Source organism: Littorina saxatilis, linkage group LG17, assembly GCF_037325665.1.
Source record: "Littorina saxatilis isolate snail1 linkage group LG17, US_GU_Lsax_2.0, whole genome shotgun sequence".
Classification (NCBI taxonomy): domain Eukaryota; kingdom Metazoa; phylum Mollusca; class Gastropoda; order Littorinimorpha; family Littorinidae; genus Littorina; species Littorina saxatilis.
Window position 1 is genome coordinate 43,280,656 of NC_090261.1, and position 21,930 is coordinate 43,302,585.

Sequence of the window (21,930 nt, forward strand, 5' to 3'; positions counted from 1 at the left end):
TGGACTTCGCCTCCAAAGGTGATTGTGGTGTTTCGGCACTCGGTTACATAAGCACAGAATGCATCCCCTGCAGCCAGTTCGTTGGTTTTTGGTATGTATCCATCCATGTTGAAGGGTGCTCTTATCCCATGTAAACATGTGGGCACGTCTGAGGTGTTGTACGAGTTTACTTACAAGGAATGTTTCTGAAAGGCACACATCAGCTAACCGTCTGGGCGGGGATGTAGCTCAGTCGGTAGCGCGCTGGATTTGTATCCAGTTGGCCGCTGTCAGCGTGAGTTCGTCCCCACGTTCGGCGAGAGATTTATTTCGCAGAGTCAACTTTGTGTGCAGACTCTCCTCGGTGTCCGAACACCCCCGTGTGTAGCCTGCACGCAAGCACAAGACCAAGTGCGCACGAAAAAGATCCTGTAATCCATGTCAGAGTTCGGTGGGTTATAGAAACACGAAAATACCCAGCATGCTTCCTCCGAAAACGGCGTATGGCTGCCTAAATGGTGGGGTAAAAAACGGTCATACACGTAAAATTCCACTCGTGCAAAAAACACGAGTGTACGTGGGAGTTTCAGCCCACGAACGCAGAAGAAGAAGCTAACCGTCTTCGATCAGCCTGTCCTGGCTTTTACATGGGTTAAAACCATCCCTCCGATTGGTCGCATACCAACCAATGAACAGCCTGCATGGGTGCTCTCTGTTCACAACGTGAATTGTTTTATGAATTAATTTTGACCGCGAAAAGAAAGACAGCAATACCGGTATTCCAAAATGTTGACTCTACTGATACCCAGTTCGCAGACATTTCCGTACAACATTGTTTTGGGGAAATATATGACAAGCAAATCGGGGTGCACCCTAAAAACAAAATCAATGGCAAAATTAACAAAAGTCAAATCGAAAATATGTCCACAGTTTTGACAAGAATGAAAAATATTCAACGATTATTATCCCCACAACAACATCAAAATAGGTAATAAACATGGATCTTTATTCTTGTGCTCGGAAGATTGAAGAAGAACTTTCAGCGAAAAACTGAATATTTTCCACAACCTTGGCTCCACTCACAAATAAACATAGGCTATTTTCCCCAGTTTCGACCCCGTAGATTATTTATTCCTACTGTAGTTTAGAAACACAGCTATAAAAGTGGTATCTGTTTTGAAATCCTGGCACGGGGTTTGAGGAACACAAAGACAATACATTTGACTCGTTTTGTTTTAAAATGCACTGAACATCTCCCATCCTAATAGACAGCATACGGTCCATTAGTACTCTCTCTCCCTCCCTCTCCCTCTCTCTCTCTCTCTCTCTTCCCCTCCCCCTCTCTACACTTTCCAAAATGCCAGTCGTAGGACTTCCTACTGCTGCAGAAGACATCTTGTCCACCCAACTGTGTAAACATACGGTGACATCGTGGAAAGTGGCCGGAACAGAAGAAGGAACAGTATTCGCATTCCGCTTGAAGTGTGACCGGGACGACTGTGGTTTCGCCATAACACGTGCACCGACCGGTGCATGGCGACACAAACCACCAGCCCAGCAGAGAAGAGACTAAAGAAGAGCAGAACAGAACAGTGCCAAGGTAGGAATGAAGAGAGACAATGTTCAATGCACAGTTGACAGTGACGCATGCCGTCAGACCGAGTCAAATAATAACCAGTGTCATGTCAATAAGCCTGATGTAGGTCAAGCCAGCAAAAGCACGCATGTTCATGTTACTTGTCACTGTGAAGCACGTGCCAGTGACCGTGGCTTGTCCACCCAACCACATTCCAATGTGCCAATGCTCACCCCTCTGGATGCAGAGCGAGATTCACGCATGACTGACGACACGCCTGACCCAGATAGCACGCTGTGTATCAACAAACAAGCAAGCTTGTCTTGTGTGAATAAAAACATGAAAACAGACAACCAGTCCTCTCAAGATGCCGTGACAGAAGCTCCGTTGTTCGACATACTTTCAGAGCTGCCCGAGAATAAGAAAACGCAGCTGAAATCTACATTCAGGAACATAAAGAGAGACAATGACAATGACAATGACAAATCTTTATTTTTCGAGGGTGACAAGAATAAGCATAGATATGCTTTTTTGCATCTGGCCCTCGCCCTAAAGAGGGACTAAACTATTTTACTATAACTATGACTAGGGAAAAAAAAAGGTTACATAAAAACATTAATGGTAGAACATATAAGTTTATGTACATGAAGCGCATTATGTAGAAGCATTGTAGATCATAAGGTAGTGTTCAAAATTGGGTGTAAAGCAATGAAGATAAACGGAAAGTAACCCAACAATACATTAGCTCAGCAAAACAATGTATTACAGAGCCAAATCTTCGTGATTTTGTCACAATAAACCATAATTCCGATAATGAACAACTGTATACAAAGAAAACATACCAATCAAGTTTATTTGTTCATAGAGTTCATTAAATGGAAAGAATATTTGGTTCTAAAAGAATCTGTGTTGGTGGATTGCCGCAGGGCGTCCGGAAGAGCGTTCCAGAGGCTGCTTCCTGAATAAACAAGACTTGATTTAAATAGGTCTATCCTAGGAAGAGGAGTGTTTAGTTTTATAAAGTGGTGCGAATTCTTCAAAGAGAACTTTGAGCAAATGGTTTCGGGTGCATTTTCTGTCATAATTTTATGCATCATTATTCCTTTGTTGTAATTCATTCTTGACTTCAGAGGTAGGACCCCTATGTTGATGTAGTCTGAGTCGGTGAGAGTAGTCTGTTTGAGTAATACTACTTTTAGCGCTCTTTTGTGTAATCTGCTGAGTAGCTTTAGGGAATTATCACTTGCAGAGTCCCATAGAGTGGATGCGTAATCAATAAGAGACTGAATATGAGCAGTGAAAAATAACTTCCTGGCTTGACAATTAAGGAAGTGTTTAATTCTAGATAAGAGGTACACTTTCTTTGACACTAATTTACTAAGTTGTTCAATGTGAGTTGACCAAGACAGGTTGTTATCGATGTGGACACCTAGAACTTTGTGATGGTCGACTTTTTCCACTATATTGCCGTCAATCATTAAATCGGGACCAGTTGAGGTAAAATTCTGTCGTTTTTGTCTAGTTGTAATTATCATATATTTGGTTTTCTTTGGGTTAAGAGACATGTGATTTAGGTCAGTCCATTCTGTCAGCTGGTTTAGACTTCCTTGGAGGGATTCTGATAAGCGAGTTAAATTTTTGTTACTGGAGTGAATTGTGGTATCATCTGCAAAAAGTTCACATAAATGTTGAATATAAAGGGGGAGGTCATTAACATATATTGAGAAGAGCAGAGGTCCTAATACCGATCCTTGTGGTACACCGTAATCTACAGCTTGCATGCTCGATGCTCTAGTGTTTGTAAGAACTGTCTGTTGTCTGTCAGAGAGGAATGAACTAACAAGATTGATAGTATCATATCCGACGCCATACAAACCGAATTTTCTAAGCAATAATGTGTGATCAATTACGTCAAAGGCTTTTGCAAAGTCTACGAAAATGGCACCACAGAATTCATTATCGTTTATTTTGTCCAACCACTGATCAACAAGAGAGATTAAGGCAGTGTGGCAGGAATGCTTAGCTCTAAATCCTGATTGTTTAGGATGGAATAAGTTGTTTTGGTTGAAATGTGTTAGGATGTGTTTGTTGATATGCTTTTCCAGTGGTTTTGATAACACAGACAAAATGGAAATTGGCCTATAATTTGAGGGGTCTCTTTTGTCACCTGATTTAAACAGAGGAATGACTTTAGCCTGTTTCAGGGCGACTGGAAAATATTTTTTGTCTAAACAGAGATTGTAAATGTAGGTAAGTGTTTCAGAAATTACGGGGGCTGACAATTTAAGAATCCTACCATCAAGCCCATCGAGCCCCCGGGTGCCTGTTTGCTTGAGGTGTGTAAGTGCGTGAAAAACTTCAGGTACTGTAAGAAGGGGAATTTTTGCTTGACATGAAATTTGTTTTGATTTGCAAAATTCTTCAAAAACTTTCAAATCATTTAATTTGGACTTGTCATTTTTAATCACATTTTCAGCAATTTTGGAAAAATGTGTGTTTAAAGCATCGGGAGATATGTCCTTGATACAACTCGGATGACTGGCAGCCTTTTTATTCGTAAGTTCATTTATTGCCTTCCATATATTCTTTGAGTTTTGCTTTGAACTTGATGCTAGGTCACGAAAATATTTTATCTTTTTTGTTCGTTTAAGTGAATTTACCTTATTTCTCTGTTCTCTGTATTCCTCTTCCTTGCCAACCGACTTTAAAAAATCGCGATGGTCAATGGCATGTTGTAAATCATTATCAAACCATTTAGGTTTTACAATGTGCCTAACTCTCTTTATTCTCCACGGAGCATGTTTATCGTATATGTCATTGAAGGCACTAAGCCAATGTGTTAGGGCTTCGTCCGGATCCGTAAAATTGTAAGTATCAGATAGTGGGGAATTCCAAAGTTCATGTAGAAAGGTGTCTTCGTTAAATTGAGAAAAAGAGCGGTATTTTATTGTACTCTCTGAGAGAGAGAGAGAGAGAGAGAGAGAGAGAGAGAGAGAGAGAGAGAGAGAGAGAGAGAGAGAGAGAGAGAGAGAGAGAGAGAGAGAGAGAGAGAGAGAGAGAGAGAGAGATACAACAAGAGATACAGATTTAAAAAAAGATAGAGTGAGAGATGGAACGAGTGAGATGGAGGGATACAGGGAGAGGGAGGGAGGGAGGGGGGGAGGGGGCACCAAAACCTCGGCGCAACTGAAATTCTTTGTGCAGCCTTGTGGATATTCTCCTGTTACAGAGACAGTCATAACCGAAAGAAAAAGAACACCATTGTCAATGGTGAAAAAGAACACCATTTCAATGGCATTGAAATACATTGAATATAATCATATTGACATCAAACGATTGTAAGGCCGCGTTTATTTCACAGCCAATGGTTTCCTGTATCGTCCCCCTTTCAGTTCTCAGATCAGCTACATTGCTGCGTGCTGCATGCGCACAAATGGAATTTCAAGAACTGTTGTGTTGACGGCAAGGTTAACAGTAATGAGAACCACCCAGGAATTAACATGCCGTGTCGTATTCTTCGGGAATACTGAGCTGCTAAGTCATTGTTCTGCAGCTAACTTTCTGACTCTTTTTATATTTAGTCAAGTTTTGACTAAATATTTTAACATCGAGGGGGAATCGAAACGAGGGTCGTGGTGTATGTGCGTGTGTGTGTGTGTGTGTGTGTGTGTGTGTGTGTAGAGCGATTCAGACTAAACTACTGGGCCGATCTTTATGAAATTTGACATGAGAGTTCCTGGGTATGATATCCTCAGACGTTTTTTTTCATTTTTTTGATAAATGTCTTTGATGACGTCATATCCGGCTTTTCGTGAAAGTTGAGGCGGCACTGTCACGCTCTCATTTTTCAACCAAATTGGTTGAAATTTTGGTCAAGTAATCTCCGACGAAGCCCGGACTTGCTGCGTTGCATTGCGTTCAGTTTCATTCTGTGAGTTCGACAGCTACTTGACTAAATGTTGTATTTTTGCCTTGCGCGACTTGTTTGTTTCTTTGTCCTATTAAAGGGTTATCGGTCTCTGTCTCCCTGTCGCTGTCTGCTTTCTGTCTGTATCTCTTTCTTTTCCTCCCTAGCTCCCTCTTCTCCTCCCTCTCTCGGCCTCTCTCTCTCTCTCTCTCTCTCTCTCTCTCTCTCTCTCTCTCCCTCTCTCTCTCTCTCTCTCTCTCTCTCTCTCTCCCTCTCTCTCTCTCTCTCTCTCTCTCTCTCTCGGTATTACACACCGGTACGACCGAACTAAGGTATCAATAAATTACTGTTGTGCATCGGGTTAAAGTATACCCTGATACCTCGAAGATATACCTTCACTCGGTCTCAACGACGTCACGTGACATGTTATATGGTGAAAGAGAATGCTGTCGCTTATTTTCCACCCTCAGTTCGGTAAGACTGAAACGATGCTCAGTCACGGAAAGAACTATCCAAACTTGCAAGCACAGCCGCGGTTGTCCTGTAAGTTCCCGATCCATGTTAAACCCTCATCCTCAAAAGGAAAATAAGCGACAGCATTCTCTTTCACCATATAACATGTCACGTGACGTCGTTGAGACCGAGTGAAGGTATATCTCCGAGGTATAGGGTATTCTTTCAACCCGCTGCACAACAGTAATTTAACGTTACGTTAGTTCGGTCGTACCGGTGTGCAATGGGTGCTCTCTCTCTCTCTCTCTCTCTCTCTCTCTCTCTCTCTCTCTCTCTCTCTCTCTCTCTCTCTCTCTCTCTCTCTCTCTCTCTCTCTCTCTCTCTCTCTCTTTCACTCTCTCTCTTTCACTGTCACGCCCTCTTTTTTCGATCAAATTGATTGAAATTTTGGTCAAGCAATTTTCGACAAAGTCCGGACTATGGCTTTGAATTTCAGCTTGACAGCTTAAAAAGTAGTTAATTAGTTTGCTCATTAAAGTTGTCATAAAAATCGAATTTTCCCTAACATGTTTAGAAATGATTGCATCGTATTCCTCGTCTTCTCATGAATTCAAATATGTACAGATATGTCATGTTTACTCTAAAAATGTGCTCAGAAATACAGAAAATACATTATAGTACTAGAGGAATACCCGGCTTCGCCGGGGTGAATCGCGAGACAGAGACAGACAGCGTGGCGGTTCATCACAATCACCTCTGCAGGCGAAGTCCTGTCAAACGGGATTGAGAATTTTAGAGCTTATTTCTTAGCCCTATAATTATTATCTGTTGTGGCTTCTCAAATGCCTGAACATACAGACAGACAAAAGCCGCTAGACCCCATCACAAACAGAACTCTACAATCCACAGGTTTTTGCCCACACACACACACACACACACACACAAACACACACACAGAGAAGCCGTATATATATATATGTATATCTATATCTATAAATATATAGAGATAGGTGAGAGTGTATTTTTCGCGTGGCTATAAATTGATTCGACCTTTTCACTTTGACAGTAAGAACAACTTACGGGTGCAAGGGAAGCGTTCTGGACAGCGCAGTGACATTCTAAAAATAGTTACTCAGAAACGGGAATTTGAGGTGAACGGCGCGAGACAGAGACAGACAGCGTGGCGGTTCACCACAATCACCTTTGAAGGCGAAGTCCTGTCAAACGGGATTGAGAATTTTAGAGCTTATTTCTTAGCCCTATATTATCTGCTGTGGCTTCTCACATGCCAGAACATACAAACAGACAATAGCCGCTAGACCACATCACAAACAGAACTCTACAATACACAGGTTTTGCCCACACACACACACAAACACACACACACACAGAGAAGCCGTATATATATATGCCGTATGCATATCTGTATCTATAAATATATAGAGATAGGTGAGAGTGTATTTTTCGCGTGGCTATAAATTGATTGGACCTTTTCACTTTGACAGTAAGAACAACTTACGGGTGCAAGGGAAGCGTTGTGGACAGCGCAGTGGACAGCGCAGTGGACAGCGCAGTGACATTCTAAAAATAGTAATAGTAAGTTACAAACGGGAAAGCCACACGAAGGAAGGGAGATAAACGCCAAACACTGGAGAAGATAAGGAAGAGTTACTTATAATGGTGAAATGAACACAAAAACCCAAATCAGTTCAGCGCTGCGCGCTGAGAGCACGTGTTGAAATATCTCATCGATGATATTGTGTCCGGGGTGTAGCTGAATACGGTGTCCAAATTTGAAAAAGATCCACCGAGAACTTTGGCGTTGTGATGTGGTGTAGCGGCTATGGTGTGTCGGTATGGGGGCCCGGGTAAGCTGAGGTGGAACCAAAATAGCTGAGGTGGAACCAAAATCGGTTCAGCGCTGCGCGCTGAGAGCACGTGTTGAAATATCTCATCGATGAGGTTGTGTCCGGGGTCTCTCTGAATAAGCCCACCAAATTTGAAGCAGATCCATCGAGAACTTTGGCCGTGCATCGCGCACAGACAGACACACACACAGACACACAGACACACAGACACTAGTCATATATATATATAGAAGTATACAGTACTACGTTCGCAAGCCCCACGGACACGAGCGTGACCCGTCTCGGTCTTCGGGTGTGGTTGGTCGAGACTATCTAAATATAGTCTCGACGATGACTGTTTTATGGTATTGATCTTTTAGTTTGATGCCGACAGATTGACCAAATGTTTTTAAATCGCTTCACGCGACTTTGTATTTGTGTAGTTGTTTTGTGTGTGTCTTTTTACATTTGGTCAAGTTTTGACTAAATGTTTTAACATAGAGGGGGAATCGAGACGAGGGTCGTGGTGTATGTGTGTGTGTCTGTGTGTGTGTGTGCGTGTGTGTGTGTAGAGCGATTCAGACCAAACTACTGGACCGATCTTTATGAAATTTTACATGAGAGTTCCTGGGAATGATATCCCCGGATGTTTTTTTTCTTTTTTTCGATAAATACCTTTGATGACGTCATATCCGGCTTTTTGTAAAAGTTGAGGCGGCACTGTCACACCCTCATTTTCAATCAAATTGATTGAAATTTTGGCCAAGCAATCTTCGACGAAGGCCGGACTTCGGTATTGCATTTCAGCTTGGTGGCTTAAAAATTAATTAATGACTTTGGTCATTAAAAATCTGAAAATTGTAACAAAAATTTTTTTTTTATAAAACGATCCAAATTTACGTTCATCTTATTCTTCATCATTCTGATTACAAAAACATATAAATATGTTATATTTGGATTAAAAACAAGCTCTGAAAATTAAAAATATAAAAATTATTATCAAAATTAAATTTTCGAACTCAATTTAAAAACACTTTCATCTTATTCCTTGTCGGTTCCTGATTCCAAAAACATATAGATATGATATGTTTAAAAACACGCTCAGAAAGTTAAAACGAAGAGAGGTACAGAAAAGCGTGCTATCCTTCTCAGCGCAACTACTACCCCGCTCTTCTTGTCAATTTCACTGCCTTTGCCACGAGCGGTGGACTGACGATGCAACGAGTATACGGTCTTGCTGAAAAATTGCATTGCGTTCAGTTTCATTCTGTGAGTTCGACAGCTTGACTAAATGTTGTATTTTCGCCTTACGCGACTTGTTGTATTCTTTGGTGCTTTGGCCAAATGAAAAATATATGATAGTTTAGGGTAGCCCGACCGACCCTATTTTTTTTCTCCGACCCTAAAACGTTTCTTTCATTTCTCAAAAAATCAAAAAACTGTTGGTACATTTTGCGAAATGGGAAGTAACCTGTAAAATCGACTAAATTTAAGAAAATAAAAATGAGAAATATTTTTGAAAAGCCGACCTACCGACCCTATCTTTTTTGGTCACGTTACCCTAAACCAACATATATTTTTATTTGGCCTTATGTCAGATGCGGTTTATTTTGCAATCGACAAAACACATGCTTTTTGGAGAATAAACACAAGCCACTAATCAATACCCCGTTGCGCTCAGCATGCAAGGCAAAAGGTAATCAGAACTCACGATTTATCTTGTTGTAAAGTCTGTAATTAAACAAACCAGAGCCCTGTCGCTTGCAGAATGCAATATGCATTCGTTCTGTCCCGGCTGCATGCAGGGCGAATACATTTCAATTTTGCAAATAATTATGTGGGTGGTTTTTTTCCAGTCTGCTGGTCAGTGCATCTCTCCTCCGTTTATTTATGGGAGAGAGTAGTTCGTAAGCGTACATTTTTGTGATCGTAGCGCGATGTTGTGCAATTTTCAACATTTTTGTTCAGCTTTTTACATTTAGTCAAGTTTTGACTAAATGTTTTAACATAGAGGGGGAATCGAGACGAGGGTCGTGGTGTGTGTGTGTGTGTCTGTCTGTCTGTGCGTGTGTGTGTGTAGAGCGATTCAGACTAAACTACTGGACCGATCTTTATGAAATTTTACATGAGAGTTCCTGGGAATGATATCCCCAGACTTTTTTTCATGTTTTCGATAAATGTCTTTGATTACGTCATATCCGGCTTTTTGTAAAAGTTGAGGCGGCACTGTCACACCTTCATTTTTCAATCAAATTGATTGAAATTTTGGCCAAGCAATCTTCGACGAAGGCCGGACTTCGGTATTGCATTTCAACATGGAGGCTTAAAAATTGATTAATGACATTGGTCATTAAAAATCTGAAAATTGTAATTAAAATTATTTTTTTATAAAACGATCCAAACTTATTTATATTTTATTCTTCATCATGTTCTGATTCCAAAAACATATAAACATGTTATATTTGGATTAAAAACAAGCTCTGAAAATTAAAAATATAAAAATTATGATTAAAATTAAATTTCCGAAATGGTTTTAAAAACAATTTGATCAGATTTCTTGTCGGTTCCTGATTCCAAAAACATATAGATATGATATGTTTGGATTAAAAACACGCTCAGAAACTTAAAACGAAGAGAGGTACAGTAAAGCTTGCTATGCAGCATAGCGCAACCGCTACCGCGCTGAACAGGCTCGTCACTTTCACTGCCCTTTGCACTAGCGGCTGACTACGGTCATTGTGAAAAAATGCAGTGTGTTCAGTTTCATTCTGTGAGTTCCACAGCTTGACAAAATGTAGTAATTTCGCCTTACGCGACCTGTTTTTATATTTAGTAAAGTTTTGACTAAATATGTTAACGTAGAGGGGGGAATCGAGACGAGGGTCGTGGTGTATGTGTGTGTGTGTGTGTGTGTCTGTCTGTCTGTCTGTGTGTGTGTGTAGAGCGATTCAGACTAAACTACTGGACCGATCTTTATGAAATTTGACATGAGAGTTCCTGGGTATGAAATCCCCATACTTTTTTTTCATTTTTTCAATAAATGTCTTTGATGACGTCATATCCGGCTTTTCGTGAAAGTTGAGGCGGCACTGTCACGCTCTCATTTTTCAACCAAATTGGTTGAAATTTTGGTCAAGTAATCTTCGACGAAGGCCGGGGTTTAGTATTGCATTTCAGCTTGGTGGCTTAAAAACTAATGAGTGAGTTTGGTCATTAAAAATCTGAAAATTGTAAAAAAATTATGTTTTTTATAAAACGATCCAAATTTACGTACATCTTATTCTTTATCATTTTCTAATTTCAAAAATATATAAATATGTTATATTTGGATTAAAACCAAGCTCTGAAAATTAAAAATATAAAAATTATTATCAAAATTAAATTGTCCAAATCAATTTAAAAACACCTTCATCTTATTCCTTGTCAGTTCCTGATTCCAAAAACATATCTATATATGTTTGGATTAAAAACACGCTCAGAAAGTTAAAACGAAGAGAGGTACAGAAAAGCGTGCTATCCTTCTCAGCGCAAGTACTACCCCGCTCCTCTTGTCAATTTCACTGCCTTTGCCGTGCGCGGTGGACTGACGATACTACGAGTATACGGTCTTGCTGCGTTGCATTGCGTTCAGTTTCATTCTGTGAGTTCGACAGCTACTTGACTAAATGTTGTATTTTCGCCTTACGCGACTTGTTTATTGTATTGTCCAGCATATATCGTAAATCGTTTGAAGTACCTACCGTTGTCAGACATGTAATACATAACAGTCCAATTAACAGTCCAATTGTTAAAATCAAGAAACACACACACACACACACACAGCTATTACTTTTTCTCCGCAAACCATCCCTATACTCCTACTTTTCGCCTAAAAAGATTGGTTCGTCCTAGTTTTTACATCATTTAGTCAAGTTTTGACTAAATGTTTTAACGTAGAGGGGGGAATCGAGACGAGGGTCGTGGTGTATGTGCGTGTGTGTGTGTGTGTCTGTCTGTGTGTGTGTGTGTGTGTGTGTGTGTGTAGAGCGATTCAGACTAAACTACTGGACCGATCTTTATGAAATTTGACATGAGAGTTCCTGGGTATGAAATCCCCGAACGTTTTTTTCATTTTTTTGATAAATGTCTTTGATGACGCCATATCCGGCTTTTCGTGAAAGTTGAGGCGGCACTGTCACGCCCTCATTTTTCAACCAAATTGGTTGAAATTTTGGTCGGGTAATGTTCGACGAAGCCCGGACTTTGGTATTGCATTTCAGCGTGGTGGCTTAAAAATTAATTAATGACTTTGGTCATTAAAAATCTGAAAATTGTAAACAAAATATGTTTTTTATAAAACGATCCAAATTTACGTTTATCTTATTCTCCATCATTTGCTGATTCCAAAAACATATAAATATATTATATTTGGATTAAAAACAAGCTCTAAAAATTAAATATATAAAAATTATTATCAAAATTAAATTGTCCAAATCAATTTAAAAACACCTTCATCTTATTCCTTGTCGGTTCCTGATTCCAAAAACATATAGATATGATATGTTTGGATTAAAAACACGCTCAGAAAGTTAAAACGAAGAGAGGTACAGAAAAGCGTGCTATCCTTCCCAGCGCAACTACTACCCCGCTCTTCTTGTCAATTTCACTGCCTATGCCGTGAGCGGTGGACTGACGATGCTACGAGTATACGGTCTTGCTGCGTTGCATTGCGTTCAGTTTCATTCTGTGAGTTCGACAGCTACTTGACTAAATGTTGTATTTTCGCCTTACGCGACTTGTTAATTATCTTGGATTCCAAGCTATTTTACTATGTAGTACTCAGAGAGCTTTCAGAGATTTTCACATACAGTGAATGTATTTAAAAACAACCTGAAAATCATTTTGAGAAATGTAATTTGCAACTTGTCAATCGTATTCATATCACAATAAAATAAAATAAAATGTCTTTTCTGCTACGATAAAGAATGATAAAGTGAGAAACATGTCTCATAAAAAATGCAATATACTTTGAGAAGTGTAATCTTTAACTTGTTCGTTGCATATACGCCACAGGGGAACAAAGGCATATAGTTTTTCTGTAACATCTGTCGAGCGAGAATATTAACTGTAAAGTCAGAAATACGCCCTTATTTATGTAGACATCAAAATCAGTTTTATATGAATTGTGCCATTGTGTAAACAATATGAAGGAAGGTGAAAAGGAGCAATGAATCACATCCGCGCACAAGCGTACACGCACACACACACACACACACACACACACACACACACACACACACACATCCACACCGAACTACACTTCCCAATCCACACACACACACACACACACACACACACACACACACACACACACACAAACTGTCAGTTCACTAATGAACTGGCAAGGAAATTGTCGCCCCTGCAAGTGGCAAGGCGTGTAGAAAGCACATAACAATAGACTTCATTAGTGACCGTCCAGATAACGAGCTTTTTTATTTACCAGCACCCAAGTTCCGGTCCTGGGATTGACCCTCCGCGGATGTTAATGAGAAACGACACCGACTAAAAAGAATAAGACGTCTCTTCCTGGCCTTTTTTTGTTTGTTTTAATGATATCTCTGACGTTAGAATCGAAACAAAGTTCGAAAAGACGTCAAAATGCGAATAATGATGTCACGTGAAAAAATGCTGTCATTTCTTCTGCATGTTTCCCAAGGAATTGACACAGAATTTTGAGCACAAAGAATCATCCTGAACTCAGGTCAAAAATGAGTTACTTCCCTTCGGGTCTCATTCTATCCCTGACAGGATGCATTGGTTTTCCTTGTCTGGAGAGGAAATCGATTTTTTTTTACATATTCAGATCTTTTCGTAATGTGTTATGGATATAAGCAGATTCGCGATCGTCGATAATGATTTTTCATGGTGTTGTGTAATTTTTAAATTACAAAGGAATTGATATGTAAGACAGTTTCAAGCGAGCTATTTTTCGCGGCTGATTTTACTGTGCAAACAACTCTAAATATGGCAAAAGTGTCACGTGATAATCAACCGTTTGGTTTCGGCGCTCGCTGGAGCAGACGATTTTTTCTGTAACCAGTTGACAGTGATGCAACCATATAATTATTACGGTCTCCTTCCGGCAGCAGTCCCAAATTTCGACTTGTTTTGACCTTAGAACGATGTCTTTATCATAACTGTGAAGAACAGAACGGAGATCACTGTCGAAGTCGGCCAATCTACAATCATTTTCGTCTCGCGAACACTGCTCGCGAACAACATATGGGAGATAACTCTATATTCTTGTTTTGATAGATTCGCGTAGGACTTTAGCGTCCGGTCAGTGAGACAACTGGCGATAGCCGTGGAGCGATGATTATCAGAATGCACAAAGAATGTCTTGGTGACTACGTCATGTCAGCAGTGGAATATGTATAAGTTACAGGTCCGTCCATCCATGGTATCGCCTGATATTTTGTCGAGACTGGGTCAATGAATATGATGACGTCACTCGAGGCTCTGCCGAGAGTGACGTCATTATATTCTTTCACCCCGTCGAGACAAAATATCACGCGATACCATGGATGGACGGAGCTGTAACGTATATATGGCATGACCAAAGTAAAGAGAATTTGTCATGGGATGTGGAAACAAATCATTGGAAATTCTCCATGGGCAATCAACCCAAGCCTAGAAGTTGTAGAACTATATTTTGTTTCAGTCTTGGCAAGGCCAGTTTTGTCCAGTTCCGGAAAAGACATCATGAATTCATTCACCCTGCCGAGACGAAAAAAACCAATTCCATGGATGAAAACGTATAAGCTTATATCCCGTGACGCATCAAAGCTAAATTTTGTTTTGAAATGTCTTCACAACGTACAGAAAACTTATAACGACATAATCGCCTTCACAAGACAGGAAAAACGCACACTTTGTTTTTCAGTCGTCTGCTACAAATCTAGTCTTGTTGGTTGACGGAGAGAATAAAGCTTCAATCGTACCTTCATCAACAGGAATAAATGCTCAATCCGCTGTCAGTTCGCAACTGAACCTTGTGTTTTTTCTTTAACTTTTTGGTTAAACATTGAAACGGCAATCCAAAAGAGTGTTTCAGCTGTTTCAAGACACAGGCTTAGCTCCTTCTTTTGAGTTGCTTTTCAGTCTAAAATGACACCGGAAGCGAACAAATTGTCGCGTATACTGTCGTCACAAAAAGACGTCATGACAAAGTTACACGCAAAGCGAAAGAGACTTTGACGTCATTTACTTTTGTTCGGAATTTTCCGTCTGTTCCTAGCTTGTCAGTGAAGACCTGACGTGAGTAAGCTTACCCAAAACGTCTTTGTTCTCTATTCACATTGCAGCTGTGTAATAATCAGTCTTGTGTCTCGGTCGTGTAGGTACAGAGTTTGCTTCTGCAATCATTGTGTTCGTGTTGATGACGGCTTCATAAGACAAATCAGCGAATCTATCGTGAGGAAGACGTTTATGTACAAATCACCGAACCCAACCCATTTTTTGTGTGCATTTTTCTGAAGAATAAACTGCATGTGGTTAATTTCATCCGTTTAATGCTTGTCGAAACGAGCCATAAGGCTTTAGAATAAAAGATTTCACGCATTGCTTGGCCATCTCATTACAGATGAGGTCACAGTTTGTAGGTTGAATCTATGAATCGGCCAGAGATAGATCTGCATTTCTGGTACGACCTTCCAGATTATCAACAGCGGGTTCATGGTCGGAATCAAGAGGTCAAATTTGCGTGGCTCCCAATCATTTCATAAAAGATTTCCATTTTCTTGTTTCTGCGGCTGCGCAAGTTATTTTGCCTAGGTCATGGCCGAACTTTAGGCCTACGGAGAAATATCGCTGGATATTTTCTCCCTAGATTAACAGAGACAAAGAAGGGAAGTCATGCTGTATTACTCGTTATTATGCTGCGTCGCCCAAAACAAATAACGGTTTTGGGTGTGACGAAAAAAAGAACAGGGCCGGAGTGCTATGTAAATTATGAGCAGTTCTTCCAAATCCATTAAAAAAATATGACACTACCAGACTGTGTCCGCATATTGAGCCAGAATTTTTTTTTATGGCAAATCGATGTTGCAGTTACGGAGCAAATGATCAAAATTTCTTTGCGAATTTGCGTTCAAACGTGTTTTTCCCATAATATAACAATGCAGAGCTCGAAAATATGGCCAAGAACAAATCCACGGTACTTCGAAGAAAGAAGAATAACAACATCCTTGTCCATTACGACTTGCAGCAGACGAAAAGCAGACATCTTCATTTTCTTCAAGGGAGAAATCGTTGGTCATAAAGTCTGGCAGGACCCAAACATACTTCTGCACGCTTTCTTTTCTTGTCATATTCCGTTGCTTCACAAAAATAAAATGTCATTGGGTTTTTCAACTTGTCAAATCAGTCAAAACAACCGCAGAACACAGAACTGGGAAATGACACTGATTGAAATACGAAAGATCTTCGATGACGAAAGTATAAATGACGTCATGTGGTCACACCTATATCGAGAACTAAGCGTCGCTCAGAACCGGCGCCCTTCCATTATTAGGCTGTGCATGAATCGGTATCTAAGTTCATTATGAAATGGGAACAACTAACTGTGATTGTGTCTTACTGGTTGACTGTTTGATAGACTGAGTGGTTGACTGGTTGATGGACTGAGTGGTTGAATTGCTGATTGCGCACGTTACCGCCCTGAGTTGACCCTCAGTGGATGTTCAAAGCAATGAACAAATAACCCTGTGACTTCGTCTTACTATATATATGTAGACTTCAGATTGTGTGTTGCTACTTTTGTTAGCACGACAAGTAGTTAGGAAGCTACATTGAAGCTACACACACACACACACACACACACACACGCATACACACACACACACACAGTGACGCACCTGGGTAGCGCGGCGACTCTTGTTGCTGCTGGCTTCCTACTTGGAGGAAGCGACCCTCATTACATTTAGTCAAGTTTTGACTACATGTTTTAACATAGACGGGGAATCGAGACGAGGGTCGTGGTGTATGTATGTATGTATGTATGAATGTATGTATGTATGTATGTATGTATGTATGTATGTATGTATGTATGTATACCTGTGTATGTATGTATGTGTGTGTGTGTAGAGCGATTCAGAGACAACTACTGGACCGATCTTCATGAAATTTCACATGAGAGTTCCTGGGTATGATATCCCCGGTATTTTTTTCGTGTTTTTGATAAATGTCTTTGATGACGTCATATCCGGCTTTTTGTGAAAGTTGAGGCCGCACTGTGACGTCCTCATTTTTCAATCAAATTGATTGAAATTTTTGTCAAGCAATCTTCGACAGAGTTCGGACTATGGGATTGAATTTGAGCTCCGCATCGTAAAAATTAGTTAATTAGTTTGCTCATTAACGTGGTCTTTAAAATCGAATTTTTACTAACAGATTCAAAAATGATTGCATCGTATTCCCCAATTTCTCTTGATTTAAAAAAACCATAACATATATCATGTTTACTATAAAAATGCGCTCAGAAATACACAAAATAGGTTTAAGTAAGTACTGCGTTCGCGCGCTACGCGGAGACGAGCGTGACCCGTCTCGATTTTTCGGTGTGGTTAGTCGAGACTATCTTAGTATGGTCTTGGCAATGACTGTTTTTTGGTGTTAATCTGTTACTTTGATGCCGACAGCTTTACTAAATGTTTTTATATTGCTTCACGCGACTTGTTTTTCCTAAGATGGAATAATGAAGTAATTAGAAGAAAAAAACCACGAAGAAGAAACTCTGAGAGAAGAGAGTACTCCAAGTAAACAGCGCAGAGTTTTATTAACTCGTTAATGTTTGGATTTTTTTTTTTTTTTTTTTTTTTTTTTAATTTGCCAAGCACATCATTGTGGTGCTTATAATCAAAAACATGCATCCGTCTACAATGTATCATCATTCATCCTTCAACATTTATCACTCACTAGAATGAATACCCGATTCGCCGGGTACCCGGCTTCGCCGGGAAGAAGTAGAGCCGAATGATACCCGGCTTCGCCGGGAAGAAGTAGAGCCGAATACCCGGCGAAGGGTACCCGGCTTCGCCGGGAAGAAGTAGAGGAATACCCGGCTTCGCCGGGATGAAACCGTTGTGGCCAGTGACCTTCTAAAAATAGTAACGGGGATATCCGGCTTCGCCGGGATGAAAGCGTTGTGGACAGTGATCTTCTAAAAATAGTAACGGGAATATGGATTGACGCCACACGAAGGAAGGGAGATAAACGCGCAAAACACTGGAGAAGATAAGGAAGAGTTACTGGGAATGAATCTACAGAAAAACCAAAATCGGTTCAGCGCTGCGCGCTGAGAGCACGTGTTGAAAATTCTCATCGACCAGGTTGTGTCCGGGGTCTACCTGAATATGCCCACCAAATTTGAAGCAGATCCATCGAGAACTTTGGCCGTGCCGAATACACACACACACACACACACACACACACACACACACACACACACACACACACACACACACACACACACAATCTGAAGTCTACATATAATGAAGTGAGTTTTTTTCATAATTATGGGAAACAGTGATATTTCTCAGCTAAAATGAATTATTTAATTAGCTTGATCATCCAGTCTGGATCACTTCAAATTAGCGTGTTCCTTATCACACAGACTTACTAACTTTCAAAATCCCATCTCCCATATAAATAGAGCTGTATAACTCTCCATATCAAGTTTTGTTGTTGTGTTTTATGTGTCATCTCAATAATCTTTATCTAAAACTGTGCGTTCAAAATAGTAGACAGGCAGGTTTAGATGCGTCGAAAAAAATTGGCCATCTTACTGTATTCATTCTAATGGATAACAAAGTCCTTGCATTTGTTAGTGTTAGTGTTATTGTTAGTGTTATTGCTAGTGTTATTGCTAGTGTTATTGTTAGTGTTGTTCTACACACACGTGCAAGTGTCCACAGATTTCACACTCATAAACTAAATAGTACCATCGTTTTACTCACTTGTATCACAACAGTCGTTTGTTTCCTTAAATGAAATAAATACGGCAGCACCCAACTCTCACTTTTAAAGTTAGAAAATCACAAAAATGTTCCGCACTGAAGTTATAGAGTGTAGATCACACAGCTCCTTCTGGAATGCTCTAAGGTCAAACAAGTTTTCATCTCAGCTTGAGCCAATCAAGAAAACCAGTCACAGTTCCCCACACTCTGCACGCTAAGCAGTGTGAAAAGTGCGAAAAATCTCAAATCAAAACAAACGCAGCGTACCAGCTGCGTTGGTAAATAGAATAAACAGAAACAAAAACAACAAAAACAAACAGTTAAACGTTGTTTAAAGTTTCGCTGACACACAACATCGCAATCCAGTATAGGGGCTGCTAAAAAAAAACAAATTACTTAGTTAGTTGCTTATCAACCCACTGAGCATCACACTCACGCACAGAAAACAACAACCGGGGAGAAGGAAGAGAAACACAAACTGTTTTTCGAGTAGCCACACCTTTCGTCACACCCACACACATGTCGAAAAGAAATCCATAGTCCCGCGAGTGAGGGTCCCCTCTTGGCTGAAAGTCAGCATGCTTTTCCTCCACATGCTGATTGCGACAGACGCGTGTATACAGACAGAGTTGACTGGCTTTTTGCTCGCTCACCGACGCGATAGGCGTTGGACGTCTAACAAAGTTGTCGCCGCGGCTGTGGTGGTGATGGTTGTTTTCGCGGTCGTGTTCCGCGTGTGCGTGTCTGTGTCCGTCTGCGACGTGGTTTTCCAAGGCTCCTCCTCCTGTGACCTCCTCCCGCCAAAGTCGGTGTACACGCATCTGCTGCCACCAGTAAGCGGATCAACTGCTGCGAGTGTTTAAGGATTAAATAGATACTCAGCAAGTCGCGCAAAGCCATACGAAAACATTCAGTCAATCTGTTGGCCTAAACGACTAAGATTGAAAATGAGCACTGGACAGTTTCAGTGCTGGTCGACAAATATCAGATTGGTGCGTGCGAGCGCTTGTGTGAATGGCTGTGTGTGTGTGCGGTTTTGTGTATTTGTATGTAGGATGAATGAACCACTTTTTATTGTCTCAGTGCCTACATTTGTGTTTTACACATGCAGATATGTTCTGTGTCCGTTAAGAATATCTATATATATACGACTTGTGTCTGTCTGTCTGTCTGTCTGTGTGTGTGTGTTTGTGTTTGTGTGTGTGTGTCTGTGTGTGTGTGTGTGTGTGTGTGTGTGTGTGTGTGTGTGTGTTCGCTATGCCAAGCCAAAGTTCTCGATGGATCTGCTTCAAATTTGGTGGGCATATTCAGGTAGACCCCGAACACAACCTGGTCGATGAGAATTTTCAACACGTGCTCTCAGCGCGCAGCGCTGAACCGATTTTGGTTTTTCTGTTCATCTTACCAGATCCATTCCCACTAACTCTTCCTTATCTTCTCCAGTGTTTTGCGTTTATCTCCCTTCCTTCGTGTGGCGTCAATCCATATTCCCGTTACTACGTTACTATTTTTAGAATGTCACTGCACTGTCCAGAACGCTTTCCTTGCACCCGTAAGTTGTCCTCACTGTAAAAGTGCAAAGGTCGAATCAATTTATAGCCACGCGAAAAATACACTGTCATCTATCTCTATATATTTATAGATATACATATACATATATATATACGGCTTCTGTGTGTGTGTGTGTGTGTGTGTGTGTGTGTGTGTGTGTGTGTGTGTGTGTGTGTGTGTGTGTGTGTGTGCTTGTGGGTGTTTGTGTGTGTGCGTGTGTGTGTGTGTGTGTGTGTGTGTGGGCAACACCTGTGGATTGTAGAGTTCTGTTTGTGATGTGGTCTGGCGGCTTTGGTGTGTCTGTATGTTCGGGCCTTCCTTTGAGAAGCCATAACAGTTATTATAGGGCTTAGAAATATGCTCTAAAATTCTCAATCCCGTTTGAGTGGACTTCGCCTTCAAAGGTGATTGTGGTGTTTCGGCACTCGGTTACATTTGGCGTCGTCGACAGGGATGGGACTCGACATGAAATGTTCAGGCCACTGAATCATTTTCGTGCTGTTCCCATTCCACCAACCTGGGAGGGACCAAAGCTTGGCGGGTCCATGCTTCGGAACTTTGGGGACAAAGTTCATTCAAAGGGGGTCGAGTGTGACAGGGAGACTACCGTCGCCCTTCACAGCAGACTCTGCAGAGTTGTTCGCCTTAGAAGTTGTGGGCTTTCCTTGCATGTACCCGTAAGTTGTCCTCACTGTAAAAGTGCAAAGGTCGAATCTATTTATCGAAAAATCCACTGTCATCTATCTCTATATATGTATATATATAGATAGATATATACGGCTTCTGTGTGTGTATGTGTGTGTGTGTGTATGTGTGTGTGTGTGTGTGTGTGTGTGTGTGTGTGTGTGTGTGTGTGTGTGTGTGTGTGTGTGTGTGTGTGTGTGTGTGTGTGTTGAGGCAACACCTGTGGATTGTAGAGTTCTGTTTGTGATGGGGTCTGGCGGCTTTTGTCTGTCTGTATGGGACACCACTGCTCTGAGGGAGCAAGATTGGTCCCTTAATATGGACCAAACAGCAAGCGGTTCTGACCGCGCCCCAGATATTCCCATGGAATCACTGAATGAGACTGACCGGGCCAGCCGGACTGGTCAGTCCCCAAAATCCAAACAGCTTAATAAAGCAATCACCAATGAGAAAACCAGCATATCTTCTCCTTTCAAGAGAAAGAGATTGCGGGAGGACGACCCTGAGGGGGGGCAGAGCTCTCCGGAATCTCTTCTCTTCCGGGATAGCCCCCCACGCTCTCAGATTACTGATCATTTTGAGGAAGACTTCACCGAAGTCAATCGTAAAAAGCCCAAAAAGAAAAAGAAGCAAAAGGTCCTCTGCGAGGGTCCCCCTCTTCAGGGAAACACAGGTATTTCCCATGCAACATCTGCCCGGGGGGTCGACACCTCCCAACCCCAAACTGAATCACAAGAAAACCAGACAACTCAACAGCCACTACCACCTGCCAATACACACACACACACAAAACAAAGACCCCGAAGAAAACTTCTTTACCAACCCAAGCAACCTCCTCCCTCCTTCTTAGAGTTCCCCGTGGTGGTGCAGGACCTGAAGGAGGGCCCTGCAACATTGCAGGGACTCGGCCTCAGGAGGAAACAAACTTTTGACCTTGCC

The 21,930-nt window shown here is 41.1% G+C and overlaps 1 protein-coding gene across 1 annotated transcript in view; it reads right to left on the minus strand.

The window, feature by feature from the left end:
* The window catches only part of LOC138953072 (leukocyte tyrosine kinase receptor-like), a gene marked incomplete in the record, with an annotated part of 202,524 nt that extends 182,949 nt beyond the window's left edge, over positions 1-19,575 (minus strand). Inside the window, 1 exon segment of the mRNA XM_070324846.1 lies at positions 18,757-19,575.
* Positions 19,576-21,930: the final 2,355 nt, after the last annotated feature.